Consider the following 18,243-nt stretch of genomic DNA (forward strand, 5'->3'; position numbering starts at 1 on the left):
AGTAATGCCAAACTGACCCAGTTGGAACTCGAAACACCGACCTTCTTGCTGTGAGGTGACAGTGCATTTACAGTTGTTTACATCCTTTATTTACATCCTCGCCACAACATACCATTAACGCTAAAACCATGCATGTAACAGATTATTTTTTACAAATATAAACACTTACAGGTTGTGACTCACAATCCACAGCTTCTTCTCTTATGGTTAGAGCTTCTCCTTCTTTGAGGAGTTTTTAGCCGAATCCAAAACTGAACTGGAAGAGATTCTGGAAGCTCTCTTTTGTCAAATGCTAGAGTTATATATTTTTTAACTCTTTGGAAGATAATTAAAATTAAACTGTAAGCCAAAATACAGCAACAGAAGAAGCTCTATGGAAAAAGCAGCGTTTTGAGGCATTTTAGCTTTCTCTGCATTAACATTACAGTGCCTCTGGCCACGCCCCTTCGCTGTGCAGGGTGTGTGCGCATGGTGATTGCGTGTAATCGGAAGCCCTTGTGATCTCACTAGCCCAGTTGTAAGTTTTTGTAGTCCCCAAATTTGTTCGCTCTTGGCTTCGCTAAGCTAACTCTGTAAATCCAATGTCTCCTTTTGCATTGAACTTTGAGCGTCTTACATTTAGAGATGCTGTTTATGTTCACACAGCTACATTACACATCAACTAAAGTTTAAAATACGACATCATGGACCATCCCTTTAAGTTAACGTAATCATTTTTATACATTTAAGTAGATCGAATGTAAAACGTTTTAAATGTACCAAAAAAAATAATAAATCTAAATTGTGTTGATTCAGCTTATTTTAAGTAAGTTGTTTGGACAAACAGCAAAAAATGTGTTATTTGCATAAATTCTTGTGTTTTGTTGTGAAAACACACAAAAAAATATTATATTTATCTCAAAAACCATTCGACTTGCAAAATCCTGAGGGGACTGAAAGATCAAATGCTTTGTAAATACAGGCCATGTTTTTCAGTGTGTAAAACTAAATATTTATCAGATTGCCTGACTTAAAGTTTCATATTAGAAGACCACATGTATGACAGACTTGAGAGTTTATGTTTGATTGTGATTTTCTGCGAACGGCGTGGCTGTGTGATGGATGAACAGAAGACACTCGTCTTTTATAATGAAGACAGACAGCCGTAAGCCTGACAGTGAAGCTGTGCTCTGATAGTGCGAGTGCTCTGCTGGAGAAAAGCCAATGCAGACGAATATAATCACACCGTTTCCGGCTCCTATAGGCACATTCCAGAGCCAAAAAATCATCAGCGCATTATTGTTTCTAGGGGATCAGCCGTGCCAGATTCACCCCCGTGACCCTTTCAAACAGGAGCTCTGGCCTTCATCTAATAGCACAACAGTGACTGGACACTTTTTTTCATCAGCCTTGGCTCCAGAAATATTTCTCAGATTTATTTTTTCCCCAAAAAACAAACGATTCAACAAAGCCTTAAAAAATCACTAACCACAATAATAAAAGTTTCTTGCGTTTTATTCTTGCATTTTCAATTTTCAGTTTTTCTCAGAATTGTGAGCTTATATTTTGTAATTCAGCTTTTTGTCCTCAAATTGAGAGGTCGAGAAAAACGCAAATTGCATTTTTCTTTTCAAAAACATGCCTCCATGATAACTTGTATAAAATTTAAAGCCAAATTTGAAATATTATGAAGAAATAATTGTACAGATTTTATATTAATAATGCTAATTTAGCTATTCATTCATTTATTCATTTTCTTTTGGCTTAGTCCCTTTATTCATCAGGGGTCGCCACAGCGGAATGAACCGCCGACTTATCCAGCATATGTTTTACACAGCGTATACCCTTCCAGCAGCAACCTAACACTGGGAAACATCCACACCCACCCATTTACACTCATACACTATGGCTAATTTAGCTTATTCAATTCTCCTATGTCGCATGTTTTTGGACTGTGGGGGAAACCGGAGCACCCGGAAGAAACTCACGCCAACATAGGGAGAACATGCAAACTCCTCATAGAAACACCAACTGTCTCGTATCAGCGACCTTCTTGCTGTGAGGCGATAGTGCTAACCACTGCGCCACTGTGTTGCCCCTTCTATTCATAAATAACAAAATTAATTTATGCTGTTTTATATTATAATTTTAATTAAAATAAACATGGCCATATTCACTTTTCAATATTACTAATATAATATTCAGAATGATATTCTACTAACAGAGTAAATACATGTGGATAATATTAATGATAGTACACTGTAATAATTAAAAACCTAGGGGTCTCGCACAATAAGGTTTTTCAAATTTAGTTGAATTAAACATAAAACAATAAAGTTATTTTTAAAAAAAATTTGAGTTGTGTTTTTTCAGCTCATTTAATATATGTAGTACAGGCAGCAAAATTTTTTTTTAAATGTACACTGGAAACTCAGGCTCATTATTGATACATTTCTGGAGAGCGTGAAATACCTCCCAGGAGCTATGTTTAATTTCAGTTTTTGTTTTAGCGAATCCACCAGAGGCCGCTGTGTACACTTTTTCAGGTCTTAAATTTCTATCGCGATTTCCATTTATGCCTTCTCTTCTTGCGTAAATGCACCAGAGGCTGCTGTCGAGTGAGTGACTGACCCACCGACCAATAGTGTTTTCAAAAGCACCGATTGACCCTCTCATCACCTTCCCTAAACCCAACCGATAGGGTTTTCAAAAGCACCAATTGACCAGCGCCCGCCACCTTCCCTGAACCCAACCGATAGTGTTTTCAAAAGCACCATTTGACCAGCTTTTACCGCCTTCCCTGAACCCAACCGATAGTGTTTTCAAAAGCACCATTTGACCAGCTTTTACCGCCTTCCTTGAACCCTACCAATAGTGTTTTCAAAAGCACCATTTGACCAGCTTTTACCGCCTTCCTTGAACCCTACCAATAGTGTTTTCAAAAGCACTGATTGACCAGCGATCACCATCTTCCTTAATCCCAACCAATAGTGTTTTCAAAAGCACTGATTGACCAGCGATCACCGCCTTCCTTAATCCCAACCAATAGTGTTTTCAAAAGCACTGATTGACCAGCGATCACCGCCTTCCTTAATTCCAACCAATAGTGTTTTCAAAAGCACTGATTGACCAGCGATCACCGCCTTCCTTAATCCCAACCAATAGTGTTTTCAAAAGCACTAAGACCAGCGCCCACCGCCTTCCCTAAACCCAACCAATAGTGTTTTCAAAAGCACCGCATGACAAGCGCCCACTGTCTTCACTTAACCCAACTGATAGTGTTATCAAAAGCACTGCATGACAAGTGCCACTGCCTTCACTAAACCCTACTGATAGTATTTTAAAAGCAATCCAGAAAAAAAAAGTCCTCGTGGCCGCTTGATTTTTACAAAGTTTTCAGCTCTTACCATATTCTCTATCTGTTATTTACTTGTTAATTTTATTATTTTGTTTTTGTTTTACCTGCTTTCTGGAAATTGCCGGACTTGAACCCTGTCATTGCGGTCAACTCCTCTATGCATCTCAAGTCTGCTGACGTACATGGCGAGAAACTGGGCAAACTGGTAACAGCAGAAAAGCCATCCACACGGAGGTAGGCAACCAGCTGTTAAGCGCGAAACGGAACAGAAGCTGTCGGCGGCATCATACCGCCCCGTTACGTTCGTTTTAAAGTTGAAATGCAGCCATATGCAGCTCTGGCTACATAATTTGTGTTCTTTAAAAATCCATAAGGGGTACGTTTTCTCAATAAGCCTGTGTTGGTAAAAAATGCTTGGTTCCACACAATCGATTTGTGTTGGGATGATGTAAAGGAATTAAGTTTAAAATGAAATGAAAATGAAATAAATTTAAGTAGATTGAATGTAAAACAATAAAGTTGTCCATAAAAATGAATATTTCGAACAAACTTTGATGCTCTGTGCAGTACAAATCACAATTTTGTAACCTACCATAAATACTGTATAATTTAAAATAAAAAGACAGGTACAGTACAAGACTAATGTTTACATCATATAAAGCACAGGCAAAACATGGCTGAAATACACAAGGAAATTAAATCAATGGGATAGCTCACTCAAAACAAATACCTCATTGTTTACTCTCCCTTCTTTCATCTATTGAATACAAAAGAAGAAATTTTGAAGAATGCTGGTTTTTGGCACCCATTAACTTCCATAGGAGGAAAATAAATTACTATATCAATTTGTGCCAGCTCGCTTTCTTCAAAATATCTTATTTTGTGGTCAACAAAAGAAACTCAAACAGGTTTTGTACAACTAGACCGAGTAAATGATGGCAGAATTTTCATTTTGAGGTAAGATTACAGACTGAAACAGGAACCAAACAGAACTACAAGCTAAAAGTCCTCATACAAAACAAGGAACGTGCGACAGATTCTTCAATAACAACCTCAAATTTTTCTTTTTACACCTGAACATTTTTTCACTCTCAGGTAAATCTTCTAAAGCACACAGACTTAATTTTAGCTATCTATACAGGTAACGAAGCTCATACTTGCTTATCATAGCTTTTTTTATGAACAGAAGGCAGCCACTTATGCTCGGATGAGATTAATTAGGTCTAATTTTTGGTAACGAGATCCATTTTAGATACAGAAACAGATGGTGGTGGGGGAAAAGTGTGTGTTTTCCATATGCACGCAAAAAAAGGCCAAAGAGGGCAAAGAGGTGCTTCTTTGAGCCAATGTTATTTTTAATAAATTCAGCATGGAGGCTTCATTCAAAAACATTTAAATCTCTAGTCAAACTCAAATTTTGAATGGGATTTAATTAGTATCACAACAATTTATTAAACTTATTGAATTTAATTGATTAAACATGGTTATATTTTATAATAAGGTTCCATTCCAATGGTTATTTAATGTAACAAATGATGAACAATGCACTCGTTATAGTTTTCTCATCTTTATTAATGTTAAAGTGGTTCATTGTCAGTTCAGGTCAACTTGCAGTGCATTAACCAATGTTATCAAGCACATCTTTGGAGTTTAATAATGCATTAATGAATGTTAAAGTATGATTTATAAATGCTGTACCAGTATTGTTCATTATGGCATGATATTAACTAACATTAACTAATAAAACCTTATTGTGAAGTGGGACCTTAAAAACTCATCAAGATGAGTGTTTTTAAACATAGTTTAAACTGAGAAAGCAAAATGCAATCAATTATTATTGTCATATTTTAATACAGATTTAAAAGTGTTAATAAAAACATTCTGTATTTATGTAAAGGTGCATTAAAATCATCAAAGTTAAATAATTCTAAGATTTTTCAATGCTCTTCCATTGTAAAACTGTACTGTAAAAAATATAATATATGTACAGTGGTCGCTTATTAATTGCAGAAGTTACATTCTAAAAAATAATCCACAATAATTGAAATCCACGAAGCAGTCAGCTTTATTTTTACAATTATTATTGCTGTTTTAAGGCTGTAAATCCCCTCAATACACACTTTATACACTTTTTCCACACAGGCTTTAACATTTTCACATTTCTCTCTTGTTAAAAATTCTCGAAGTTCAAATCTTTGTAAAAAAAAAAAATAAGTCCAGTATTATAGAATGAAAACAAAGATCAAAACTATTTGATCTTCGTTTATTTACTCTGTAATGACGCCCTACAGCCGCTTAACTTCTAACTTCCTTTAGCATGTCCAGAAGTTGCGTGACCGGGTGCTACCGCAGGTGATGGTGCAGAATGTTTTGTTGACATTTGTTGTGGGGAGAAAACTTGTTAACATACAGTACAGCACTTCCGAGTCATACTGCGAGTGATCGAAGATTTATGTAAATTTAGCAAGCCTGAACACATTTTGTACTGTACAGGAGACACGGCACAGTTGAGATTGATTGACAATGGTCTACTGCCAATCAGGACACAGAACACAATGCGCTGTAGAAAAAATAAATGCATGACAAATTGCATGGAAAAATCTGTGAAACTGCGAGACAATGAAAGGTGAACTGCATTATAGCGAGGGACCACTCTATACAGTCAAAATCCCTTTAAGGCAAGTCATTTCACTCGGCGGCCAACTTTGAACTGCCTCTCGGGCAGTATGCTCGGGCATTCTGTCTGAATGGGAAACATCAAATTTTTCAAAAATACTTAACAAGCTTACTATTGAATTTCATATTAGGAATCACCAATAAGATTAAACAACAGCTGTCTCTTTAGTTTCATTTATAAACGTCTGAATTACACAAAACCTCAAGAAAATCACGTCTGGTCCAAGCCCCTCCCCCAGAGTATTGTCAGTCTATAGCAATCGACGATTGGCTCCTGTAGTAGAAGGCGGGCTTTATTTGCCATACAGCGATCAATGATTGGCTCCTGTACTAGTAGGCGGGGCTTTATTCACCATATTGACCGTTACCCTTTTCCCCATTCAAAACGATACAAGATGCTGTATAAGTTTAAGTTGGGATGTCGGGTGACCAATATTTAATGACTAGCTAGTGTCTAAGGACAGCGTTATTTTGATGTCCAGTAACGACATAAAATGGCGTTATTATTTGGTTGATTTTAGGTTGTTGAAAGTGACCAAAATCCGTGAAAAACGGGAGTATTGGCAAGTATGAATTAAGTTGCATGTTTTTGGACAATGGGAGGAAACCGGGGAGAATGTGGAAACTCCACACAGAAATGTCGGCTGGCTTGGTAAGGACTAGAACCAGTGACGTTTTGGCTGTGAGGCAACAGTGCTAACCAGTGGGACACCGTGCCACCCATCTAGGAAAGGAGGAGGAGTAGGGGTGGAAGGGGGGATTCTTCAAAACGAACATGGCTGTTATATGGAACTTAGAGTATTTATAGTAACTTAGTAATCGTCTGATTGGTGAATCATGAGTTGGCTAACGTATGACCAGCTGTGTTCAAAAATAAGCACGTCATCCTCTCGAAATTAGTTTATAAATAAACTTCACAAGATGAAAATTTAAAAAAATATATTTTTTTATATATATATTTCAGTTTACATAGATATATTCCAGAAAGTCAGTTTAATGTAATAAAAGCACTATGAAAGTAAGTTAACTGTTGGTCTAAAATTCAACCAATAGTGTGAGTTGGGGATGGGATCTGTTTTGACTGACAAAGGGCAGATGGGGTGATTGTTCGGGAAACCTGTTTGAAAACACTCATTATTTGAGTAGTTCTGGAAACAGATTCATCAGTATTTTTAAAACCTGTATCTATTTAAAAAATCTGCATCACTCTGATTCTCCTTATTCTCCTTCAAGCCACTTACAGCCTCATCTCTCTCTCCTTTCTCCATTGCCGCTCCTCTGTTTGTTCTCAATAATCCTGCTCACTAATGTGGACGGATTCATAATTAATTTTCTTTCTGCGGTTTGACCTCGATTCTCTTCAGCGCCCCTCTGCCCGTCTCTTTCGCTTGGCGTCTCCGCACAGGTCTATTTTTATAATGCTTTTGGGAGGGTCCAGACAGTCCTGATGCCTAATACTCAGACTGAGCATCCCGAGAGATGCCATTTTCATTGGCTCCTCGTTCCCTGGCTCGTTTTTCACTCCATCTTGTCTCTGTGTCCCTCGTCAATATCTAGTTCATCATTTAGTCTCTTGTCCAGTGTCTCTGATGTGTCCCTCTCGGTTCTTCAAGGAACGGGCATCATTTATTCCTCAATGTCATTCCTATATCTTGTGGATCTTTATTGGGAGTTTTAAAAAAGAATTTTCATATTTTATATCCAGGATTTATATCATACTCTAAAAGGCAATTAGTTGACATTACTTCGCAAAGTGAGTAAACCTGTTGCCTTAAAATTATCATCTAAATTCATTTTGTGGATAACTACAAAAATTAAGTCAGCTTAACGGTTCCAAGTTAAAATGGGTTCACCCAGATTTTTTTAAAGTTAAGTCCACTTGTTGCTTTTAAGGAAATGAATTTACTCACTTTTTTAAAGTAAAGATTTGTTTTCAGCATAGGCTCATTCTGAAAACATAACCGTATTTACATTTCTGGAGATCATGAGTTATGTAGCCAGAGGTATGTATGGTTGCATCTCGTCTTAAAAACGAATGCTATGGGGCAATATGACACCGTTCCTTTCGCGCTTACCAGCTGACTGCTTACCTTCGTTTAGGTTTAGGGAATGTTGTGAGTGGATTAATATGTGGGATTTGGGGAAGGACGAGGGTGAGTCAGATGATCGGTCAGTCAATGATTTAGTCAGTCAGTCAGAACAGCAGGTGTGAATGGCACTCACACGAGAAGAATTTGAGAACTGAAAAAGTGTACACACCTCTGGTGGATTCGCGAAAACAAAAACTGAAAAAAAAAAAAAAAAACGTACAGTAGCTCCATGTATTTGGTGCTTTGAGCATGGGTTAAATGATTTTTATATTTTAAGTTTTCTATATTTCAAGTTATTTATACATTTTACTTTAATCATAATTGTTTCATTTTATAAAGTTTATTTCAATGCCAACGAATTTCAAATTCCACAGACAAAACACTGCATATAAGATATTAAGACTAGTTTTCAGAGAATGCATCTTTTATACAAAATATTTCAGTTGTTCAATTATTTTCATTCGACTTAGTCACTTATTTATCAGCAGTCAGCAGAATGAACCGCCAACTATTCCAGCATATATTTTATGCAGCAAGTGCACTTCCAGCCGCAACCCAGTACTGGGAAACACCCATACACACTCTCATTTACACACACACACACACACTACAGCAATTTAGTTTTACTCAGTTCACCTATAGCGCATGTCTTTGGACTGTGAGGGAAACAGGAGCTCTCGGAGGAAACCCACGCCCACACGGGGAGAACATACAAACTCCGCAGAAACACCAACTGGTCTAGCCAGGACTCGAACCATCGACCTTCCTGCTGTGAGGTGCTAACCACTGAGCCACTGTGCTGCCTGATTTCAGTTTTTTCAGTTTATTAAATAGAATTTTAATCTGGCAGTACAAAGACAAAACACACTTATAAACAAGACAAAATGTTTAAAATCTATTCTATACTTTGTTGTGTTTTGTGTAAATTTAGTTTGTTTTAAATATCATTATTTAATGTACTATCTTTATTCAAATATATATTTTTCTTTTGAGTTATAGCATATTTACTAAATTAGGTGTTATATTTACAAAAAAAAATCTTGTGGGACAAACAAAATTAGCCGACTTAAAATCTCATAAATGTGAAAATGACCCTCAGAAGCACTGATTTGCATTGAATATTTAAATCATAGACTATTCAAATTTAGTAATGTGCCAGGTCACTGTGGAATCTGTATATTATAAACTAACAAATACTATGTATTTCTTTCATGTGAGGTGTCTGTCTGTCTGTCTGTCTGTCTGTCTGTCTGTCTTTCTGTCTGTCTAAAATCCAAAGCATTTTTACTGTTTATTACACAGTTGTCCGGAATACTCATTTCTGATTGGTCATGTCGTTCCAAGGTAGCCGTGTTATTCCCAGTTGACACCCTCTAAATAACACATTTAAAAGATATAATAATAAGAGAGAAAGAAATCTATATTATTATTACAATTTTTCTCAGTGACTTTGGTGCATTTCTCACAACACTATTTACATTTGCACAACAGTTATTGCATTTCTCAAAACAATTAGTACAAACTGCAAAACCTAGTTGATAACCTGCAAAAGCGCCTCACATGCTCAAAATAGTGAGCTCATTCCTCAAAAGCAAGTATTCATGTCAATGAAAGTGTCAGTGTCATCAAGATAAAAAGTCCTGACACCATTGTTTATGAACAAGATAGTCAAATGGCTCTGTCATTTTTTTATTATGACACTTTACTCTGTTAATTTTTTCTAATGCAAAAAAAGTCAGATTTTGGTGACACTTCCTGAAAATACTCAAGACAGCACTATAGACTGCACAACTATTTGAAAACTGCAGTAAAGTTAGACATCACTGCATTTACTGAGGTATCTGAGTACAAGACACTGAATATGTATGTTTCACATTTTTATTTGCTCTAATTCTAATTTATTCACAGCATTGTTCAAAAGATTAAATACACCCTTATTTACAACAAAACACAAACTTCCTTTGGGTAGACCTGTGCACAACTGTAAACTATATTGCAGTACATACTGTATTGGAAATAAACCTACAACACACACAGGTCTGTAAATCATTCATAAAATTGTTCAATTTAATTTTTCAGGGAAAAAAAAGATTGAACTTTTTTTTATAAGATTTGCTTGACAGATTTTGACAACTATTTCAACATTTTTGGAAGTAATTAAATGAGGAATGTTAGTTTTATATGCAATGACTATAAGGCATTCACAAGTTTAGTTCATTTTGACTGAAATGACACAAGCAAATGATAATGTTATAAAACAGCAGAGAGTTGTATGAAAGCAATTGATGCATGTCCAAAAGCATCTGCAATTTGTTGGAAGTAATGAGAAACTGCTACTAGGATGTGCACAAATGACTAACTGTTTTGAAAAATGCATTAACTGTTGTGCAAACGTAAATAATGCTGTGAGAAATGCACCAAAGCCACTGAGAAAAACTAAAATATTCATTCATTACTCACTATTTCAGAGGTCGCCACAGCAGAATGAACCGCCAACTAATCCAGCATATGTTTTGCACAGCAGATGCCCTTCCAGTTGCAACCCAGTACTAGGAAACACCCATACACTCTCTCATTCATACACAAATCATACACTACGGCCAAAGCTTATTCAGTTCCCCTATAGGGCATGTCTTGGGACTGTGGGGGAAACCGGAGCATCTGGAGGAAACCCACGCTGACATGGGGAGAACATGCAAACTCCACACAGAAATGCCAACTGACCCAGCTGGGACTCGAACCACCGACCTTCTTGCTGTGAGGCGACAATGCTAACCACTGAGCCATCGTGCCATTATTATTATAATATAACAAAATTAAATACAATACACCTCTCTCTCTCTCTCTCTCTCTCTCTCTCTCATATGACATTTGATCACTCTATCTGGCCAAATCGACAGTCATTATTACTCAGCGTTCACCGGCGTCATCAGTAAACACACACATGCATTACTACAAACGCTTCACAGAGTGACAAATACACCTATCATCGCTGCACATATTACACACCGCATTCTTGATGTCACTTCAATAAACATTTGTCTGTTATGTGTTAATCATGGCGTCTCGGCGCGCTGCTCTCGATTGCTTTATATATCACTGTCTGCGCGCTGTTCTTCTGGCGATCTGGTATTCATTGCATGCAAACTTTTGTTAAAACAGATGCTCAGCTCTCGCATGCACAGACAGACAGGAGTTATTGTTTTCTGGAGGAAAGTCAGCGGTATGGGGGGAATGTTTATGCAGCAGAAATAGAGCACAGAAATGTCTGTTTGTCTTCAAATGTTGCGGAGATGATCTTTTGTTTGATTGTATTTATATATTTCTGTGTGGCTGGCTATTTTTATTCTTACTTGGAGACAAGACTTTAGCTTTATGGCTTTTGTAAGTGTCAGTTTTGAGATTTTGGGCTTTTCATTATAAAGTGTTTTTTTATTTTGTTAAACATGCAGAAAACATTCAAAATATACTTTTAAGCTTTTCTTTTGTCATGCTTTGTTACTGTAGGCTCAGGGCTGGAGTGGGACTCCTTTTCAGCCCCGGATTTTCAAGCCTTACCTCACCTCTGTTCTCTCATGGGTGGCAAGGAGGACCCAAATGCAGAATTGACAATAGAACACAAGGTTTATTTTCAGGAGGTAAACAAGGCTATGCAGGAGGACAGTCAATAGTGCAGGACGATTTCAGGAGAACAGGCTGGTGAGGGGAGGAGACTCAGGACTTCAGGATGATACAGAGGGAAGTGTCTTAAGAGGGTAACACAGGCTGGTCAGGAAAGGGGAATTCCAAATTTCAGGCCAAGCAGTCAAAAGGTAGCTAGCCGAACCTCTGGTTAGGGACAGGGGTGGCAAACAGATCGATCATCAAGGGAAGGGGATCCACAACCAGCGATGACTCAGGAGGGAAGTGAGACAAGCAACACAACAGGACTAGACAGCTGGGGAAACAAGAAAATTAAAAAAGAAGAGCAAGAAAAAAAAACTAACTAGAACTAAGTAAATATGAAAAATAATTAAGAGGGGAAATAAGAGCTCAAAAAACAAAATGAAACTACTGAAACTTAAACAAAAGGCTTAAAGAAATAAGCTATAACTAGAAATAAAACAGAAAGCAAAACACAGGAACAGGAATTTAAAAAATAAAGAATTAACTAAAGACTAGGGCTAGACTGAGGCTAAGGATCACAAAAATAGCAAAATGAAAACTTGAAATTAGTCTTGAGCAGAAACAGAAATAAAGTTGAAAATGAGAGCAACCTTATTGAAAGAAAAAAATAATAAATAAATTAACCGAATCAAAAGGATAAATTAATTCAAGATAAAGATCAAAAAGACTTGTACTAGACTAGACAAAGGAAACAAAACTAGACTATATGGAAAAAACCTCTATCATGCACTAAACAAATTAAGCTAGACAAGCACACGAAAGATAGTATGACGAACCGGCAAAGACAAGTGGAAAATGAACTCCATATAAAGGGAGTAGATAGCACAAGGAACAGGTGAACATAATTAGACAAACAAGGACTAAACAAGGGGGCGAGGCATAGGAAAACAAGGAGGCAGGACAAGAGGAGCACATGGCCAACACAACAAAAGAGACAACCATGTGCTAAACAAACAAAGAGACATTAAACACAGACAGGAGTGACAGGGCTGTAAGGGCTGGATCCTGACATGTTCACGACTGACTATATTAAAATAAGGTAATTTCCAATTCAGTTTCTAATGATACTATCACATCTATTTCAAGGAAACGGCTACTTTAGAACTTCAAATGTTTTTCATAAATATGAGAAGATTACAGTTTTTCTCAGTCGCTTTGGTGCGTTTCTCACAACACTAGTGCATTTCTGCACAACAGTTAATGCATTTCTCAAAACAATTAGTACAAACTGCAAAACCTAGCTGATAACCTGCAAAAGCGCGTCACATGCTCAAAATTGATAGCTCATTCCTCAAAAGCAAGTATTCATGTCAATCAAAGTGTCAGTGCCATCAAAATGAAAAGTCCTGACACCATTGTTTATGAACTAGATAGTCAAATGGCTTAGTCATGTTTTCATTATGATAGTTTACTCTCTACATTTTTTCAATGCAAAAAAAGTCTGATTTTGGTGACACTTGCTCAAGACAGCACTATATATGCTATTTGCACAGCCATTTGAAAACTACAGCAAAGTTAGACATCATTGCATTAAGTGAGTTATCTGAGTACAAGACACTGAATATGTATGTTTCACATTTTTACGCATGTGCTCTTTGCAATTCTAATTTATTCCCAGCATTCTGCAAAATAATAAACACACCCTTTTTTTACAACAAACATAAACGCCCTTTGGGTAGAGCTGGACACAACTGTACACAATATTGCAGTACACATTGGAACTGAGCCTATACACCATACACAGGTCTGTAAATCATTCATCAAATTGTTCAATTTCAAAGACATTTTCAGGATAAATATTTAAATTTGTTTTATAAAATTTGCTTGACAGATTTTGACAACTAGTTTAACATTTTTATATTTAATGACTCAAGTAATGAAATGAGGACTATTAGTTTTATATAGAATGACTATTCAGCATTTACAAGTTTAGTTCATTTTGACTGACATGACATAAGCAGATGATAATGTTATAAACAGCAGAGAGTTGTATGAAAGCAATTGATGCATGTCCAAAAGCATTCGCAACTTGTTGAAAAGAATGAGAAACTGCTACTAGGATGTGCACAATTGACTAACTGTTTTGAGAAATGCATGACCTGTTGTGCAAATGTAAATAGTGTATTGAGAAATGCACCAAAGCCACTGAGAAAAACTGTAAAAGGTAGCTAAATCTCCAACACTATTCTTTAAATCATCACAATGTCCTTTCCTGAAATATCTTAATCTATATTCGGTAAAAACTGTTTATATATATCCAGTCCTTTGTAACGATGGTCACACACAAAAGATAAAAATAAAATATGGACACCTATATAAGTAACCCAAACAGTATTATGTCTTAACACTAAAAATGAAAAAATAAGCAAATAAAAATTGCTCAGGTGAGGTTCGAACTCCAGTCGGCAGCATCATAACGCAACATGCTGACCACTGGACCACAATAGCGCTATATTATGCTGGTGCGTTTGGAATAAAAAATACGTATTGCACTGTTATCTGCAAAACTCTTTTAACCACAGTTTTACTTTCTGATGGCTTAATCTTTTTATCCCCTTTTTAGATTTCTGATCAAGTTACGTCAGGTTTATTAATGTAGTGAATCATTTGATTTTCATTGAGCTGGTGTAATATTCATTAATATTAATTATTCAAATTTTTATTTTCACTAAGGTGCCGCTGTTTGGGGTCGAATGATAGCTACGTCATCATTAACCTGGAGGCTGCATTTTGCTCACAGGGCTGCGAGAAAATAAATAAAAAGAGCGGAGCTGCGGCAAAATAATGAATAAAAAGAGTGAGGCTATGGTCAAATAAATACATAAATGAAAAAAGTGCTGAGAGTGCAAGCAGGTAGGAACACTGGCCCTCGCGGCCAAAACAACGACTAACCCACTGGGAATTCTACTAATTAGCCAATCCGGGCCTGTGTAGGCTATTTGATTTTAGTTGAAGTATATATTTTAAAGGCCGTTTTTCATTTTAAAAAGGTGCTTTTGGGGTTCAATGTATAAAGAAAACATCCAAAATACAGTTTTAAAAAAGACTATCTAGACTTTTATACAGCTTAAAGTGACATTTAAAGGCTTAACTAGGTTAATTAGGTTAACTAGGCAGGTTAGTTAATTATGCAAGTTATTGTATAACGATTGTTTGTTCTGTAGACTTTCGAACAAATATATAGCTAAAAGGGGCTAATAATTTTGTCCCTAAAATGGGTTTTTAAAAAAATTTAAACTGCTTTTATTCTAGCCGAAATAAAACAAATAAAGACTTTTCTCTTGAAGAAAAAATAGTATCAGACATACTGTATATAAATATTAAAACAAAGAAAAATAAATAAAATATTCTTTAAATCTTTAACCATTTCTAAAATATATTATTATTATGTAAAAACATGCCAAAGAATACACATAAAAAGAAATATTAGAATATGAGTTTTCTTACAAAGCATTACAAAAAAAACTTGATTTTTAAAAAAACAATACACAAAGCATTATTAAATAAAATATTACAATGCATTATTTCTTTCCAGTTGCAAAAATGAATGAAATTAAATCAAATAAAAAAAAACACCAATTAAATACCTTTTTAAGAAAAAGTTATAAAACTGAGTATTTAAAAACAACATTAAAAATATATAGAGCATTAAAAAACAATCTGTTAATAAATTGTTTATAATCTACTGACCTTCAAATCTGACAAAAATGTATACATTTTCAGTAAGCAACATCTGACCAAAACTATTCATTCGAAGCATATTTGGCATTACTTATAAATATATAAAGACTGATATACTTTTCCAGTCACATTTGTAAAGATCAGAGCCTGTCCTGCAAGTTTGAAGGAGGTCACACGAGTGACATTTATGTAATGGACCTGTCAAAATGCCCTAGAAAGAAGAAATCTAATGCTCTAATTAAACCTCCAAAAGCAGATCTGCTCATGGTGCTCGGACCAAAAATATGATAATTAGATGTCCTGAATGAAATCATATTTTATTCGTTGTATTTTAAACAGCCAGAGACTAAAATGCAATTATACAACTGTGAGTTTCACACAGTTGTTCTAGCACAGTAAAACTAGCAACAAAACAAATGCTAGTTACCTAATAACACTTAAAAAAGGACGTTTGTTGTTTGTTCAAACTACTTAATTAAAATGAGCTGAAACAGCACAATACTTGAGGGGTTTTTTTTGTAACAACTTTGTTTTTTTTTTAGATTCAATCCACTTAAATTTGTAAAATTAATAAGTTCACTTAATTCCTTCATGTTGCCCCAACACAAATCCCTTGTGTGGAAGCCAGCATTCTTACCGAATAAATCCTACAGAAACTTAAACGGAAATATATCCAAAAATGCTTTGCATCAAATGACTATCCAACACTGTTGTTTGTCAGAGACTGACAGCGCGTGTTTATGTAAAATATGTTTGTTATGTATTCATGAGATGCATGCGACTCAATGTAATATGGTAAAATATCCTCAGCGGTGGCAGCCAAAACTGTAATCCCCCAGCTCCATAAACTGCAGTAATCCAGATGAATTGGGCTGGATTTTTACTCAGGAAAAGCATCAACTATACATTACGTAAGCTTTGTGAATTTCTAATGGAGCTCTGGGTATTGGACAAAGAGTTTGAGGGGAAAATTATGCAGAAAAGACCATCGCTTGAGTATATCGCTATAATTATGTAACTGCATATTGTTTTGAAGTGAACTGCATCTGCATTTCAGATGTTTTTGTCATAAATGTTGCTTTGCTTGAGATATCTTGCTAAATTTGTTTGATGTTTGTCTACTTATTATACTTTTGTACTACCTATATATATATATATAAATATATATATATATATATATATATATATATTTTTTTTTTTTTTTTTTTACTTTTTGGGGTCAGTAAACAATTTATTAACCTTTATTAACAACACTTTTTGTATTTTATAGCTTACTTTTTAATATAATTACTTTAATATTTAGCTCTAGCATCAAGGTGGCGCAGTGGTTAGCATGATCGCTTCGCAGAAAGAAGGTCACTGGTTCGAGCTTTGGCTGGATCAGTTGGCATTTTTGTGTGGAGTTTGCAACTTTGTATGTTCTCCCCGTGTCGACTTGGGTTTTCTCTGTATGCTCCGGTTTCCCCCACAATTCCAAAGATATGCGCTATAACTGTAGGTCAGGGGTGGCCAACCCTGTTCAAACACTCATATCCCATATCAAACACACCTGAACCAATTAAATTGGAGCTGAACACCACGTGATAATTACAGGCAGGTGTGTTGATTATGGGTTGCAACTGAAATCTGCAGGAAGGTGGCTCTCCAGGAACAGGGTTGGCCACCCCTGCTGTAGGTGAATTGGGTAAATTAAATTGTCCGTAGTGTATGTGTGTGAATAAGAGTGTATATGTTTCCAAGTGATGAGTTGCAGCTGCAAGGGCATCCGCTGCGTGAAACATATGCTGGATATGGTGGCGGTTCATTCCACTGTGGCGACCCCAGATTAATAATGGAAATAAGCCAAAAAGAAAATGAATGAAGGAATTTAGCTCTATAGCTTTGAATACTGAGCTCTATGCACTCAAAAAAAAGATCATTGGTGTAACTTAATTAAATTATGACACACTCCACTCATTTGAATTGTTATCTCATCTTATTTTTGGCAAATTGAATGGAGAGGCAAACTTATTTTTGAACCCATGGTTATCCTGCCATTTAAACAAACCAAATATTTATTTATTTATTTATTTTTTTTTTATGCAGCTTTGAAATAAAAAATAATTTTAAGGTCAGCAGATTATAAACTGTTTAATACTTATTAACAAACAATTTTTTTTTATTGGTTCCTTATTTTAGTGCTTCTTTTTGTCAAAATATTTTTAATCAAGCTTTATGCACTCAAAAAAAAATCATGAATGTAACTTATTTAATTACGACACATTTCTATTCATTTTAATTACAATGTTACAATCTTATTTTAGGCAAATTGAACTCAAGAGCAAAATTATTTTTGAATTAATGGTCTGTAGATTATAAACTATTAACACTTATTATTATTATTATTATTATTATTATTATTATTATTATTATTATTATTATTATTATTATTATTATTATTTAAATGCTTTATACACTAAATGCTTTATGTTGGCTTAACTTAATTTAATTATGAACCAGTGACCTTCTTGCTGAGGCGACAGAGCTAACCACTGCACCACTGCAAATCAAATCCAAAAGCAAAACATGTTTTAATTAATGGTTATCCAACCATTTGAACAAACCCAGTTTTATTGTTATTTGATTAAATATGCAGCTATGAGGGAAAAATCACTTGAAAATTCTCAGTTTTTTTAGAGCAAAATTAAATCAAATCAAAGTTTATTTCTAGCGCATACCTGTTTACAATCTTTGGTCGACTAAGGTGCTCTACAATAGCAGGAGCAGGATAAAAAAAACAGCAATACACTACAA

The 18,243-nt window shown here is 35.5% G+C and overlaps 1 protein-coding gene and 2 long non-coding RNA genes across 6 annotated transcripts in view; 2 read left to right on the forward strand and 1 right to left on the reverse strand.

Annotated features, from left to right (window-relative positions):
• The window catches only part of LOC141386368 (uncharacterized), a 183,896-nt gene that overhangs the window by 59,537 nt on the left and 106,116 nt on the right, over positions 1–18,243 (forward strand). The window lies entirely within an intron of this gene.
• rims4 (regulating synaptic membrane exocytosis 4) overlaps positions 1–18,243 on the reverse strand; it is a 74,541-nt gene that overhangs the window by 11,956 nt on the left and 44,342 nt on the right. The gene's annotated exons all lie outside the window — the stretch shown is intronic.
• On the forward strand, positions 1,172–6,973 carry LOC147843677 (uncharacterized). The gene is made up of 3 exons (XR_015494262.1): positions 1,172–2,737; positions 2,855–3,257; positions 3,316–6,973. It is a non-coding gene; the product is annotated as an uncharacterized LOC147843677 (long non-coding RNA).

Source organism: Danio rerio, chromosome 6 (genome assembly GCF_052040795.2).
Source record: "Danio rerio strain M-AB ecotype USA chromosome 6, GRCz13ab, whole genome shotgun sequence".
NCBI lineage: Eukaryota > Metazoa > Chordata > Actinopteri > Cypriniformes > Danionidae > Danio > Danio rerio.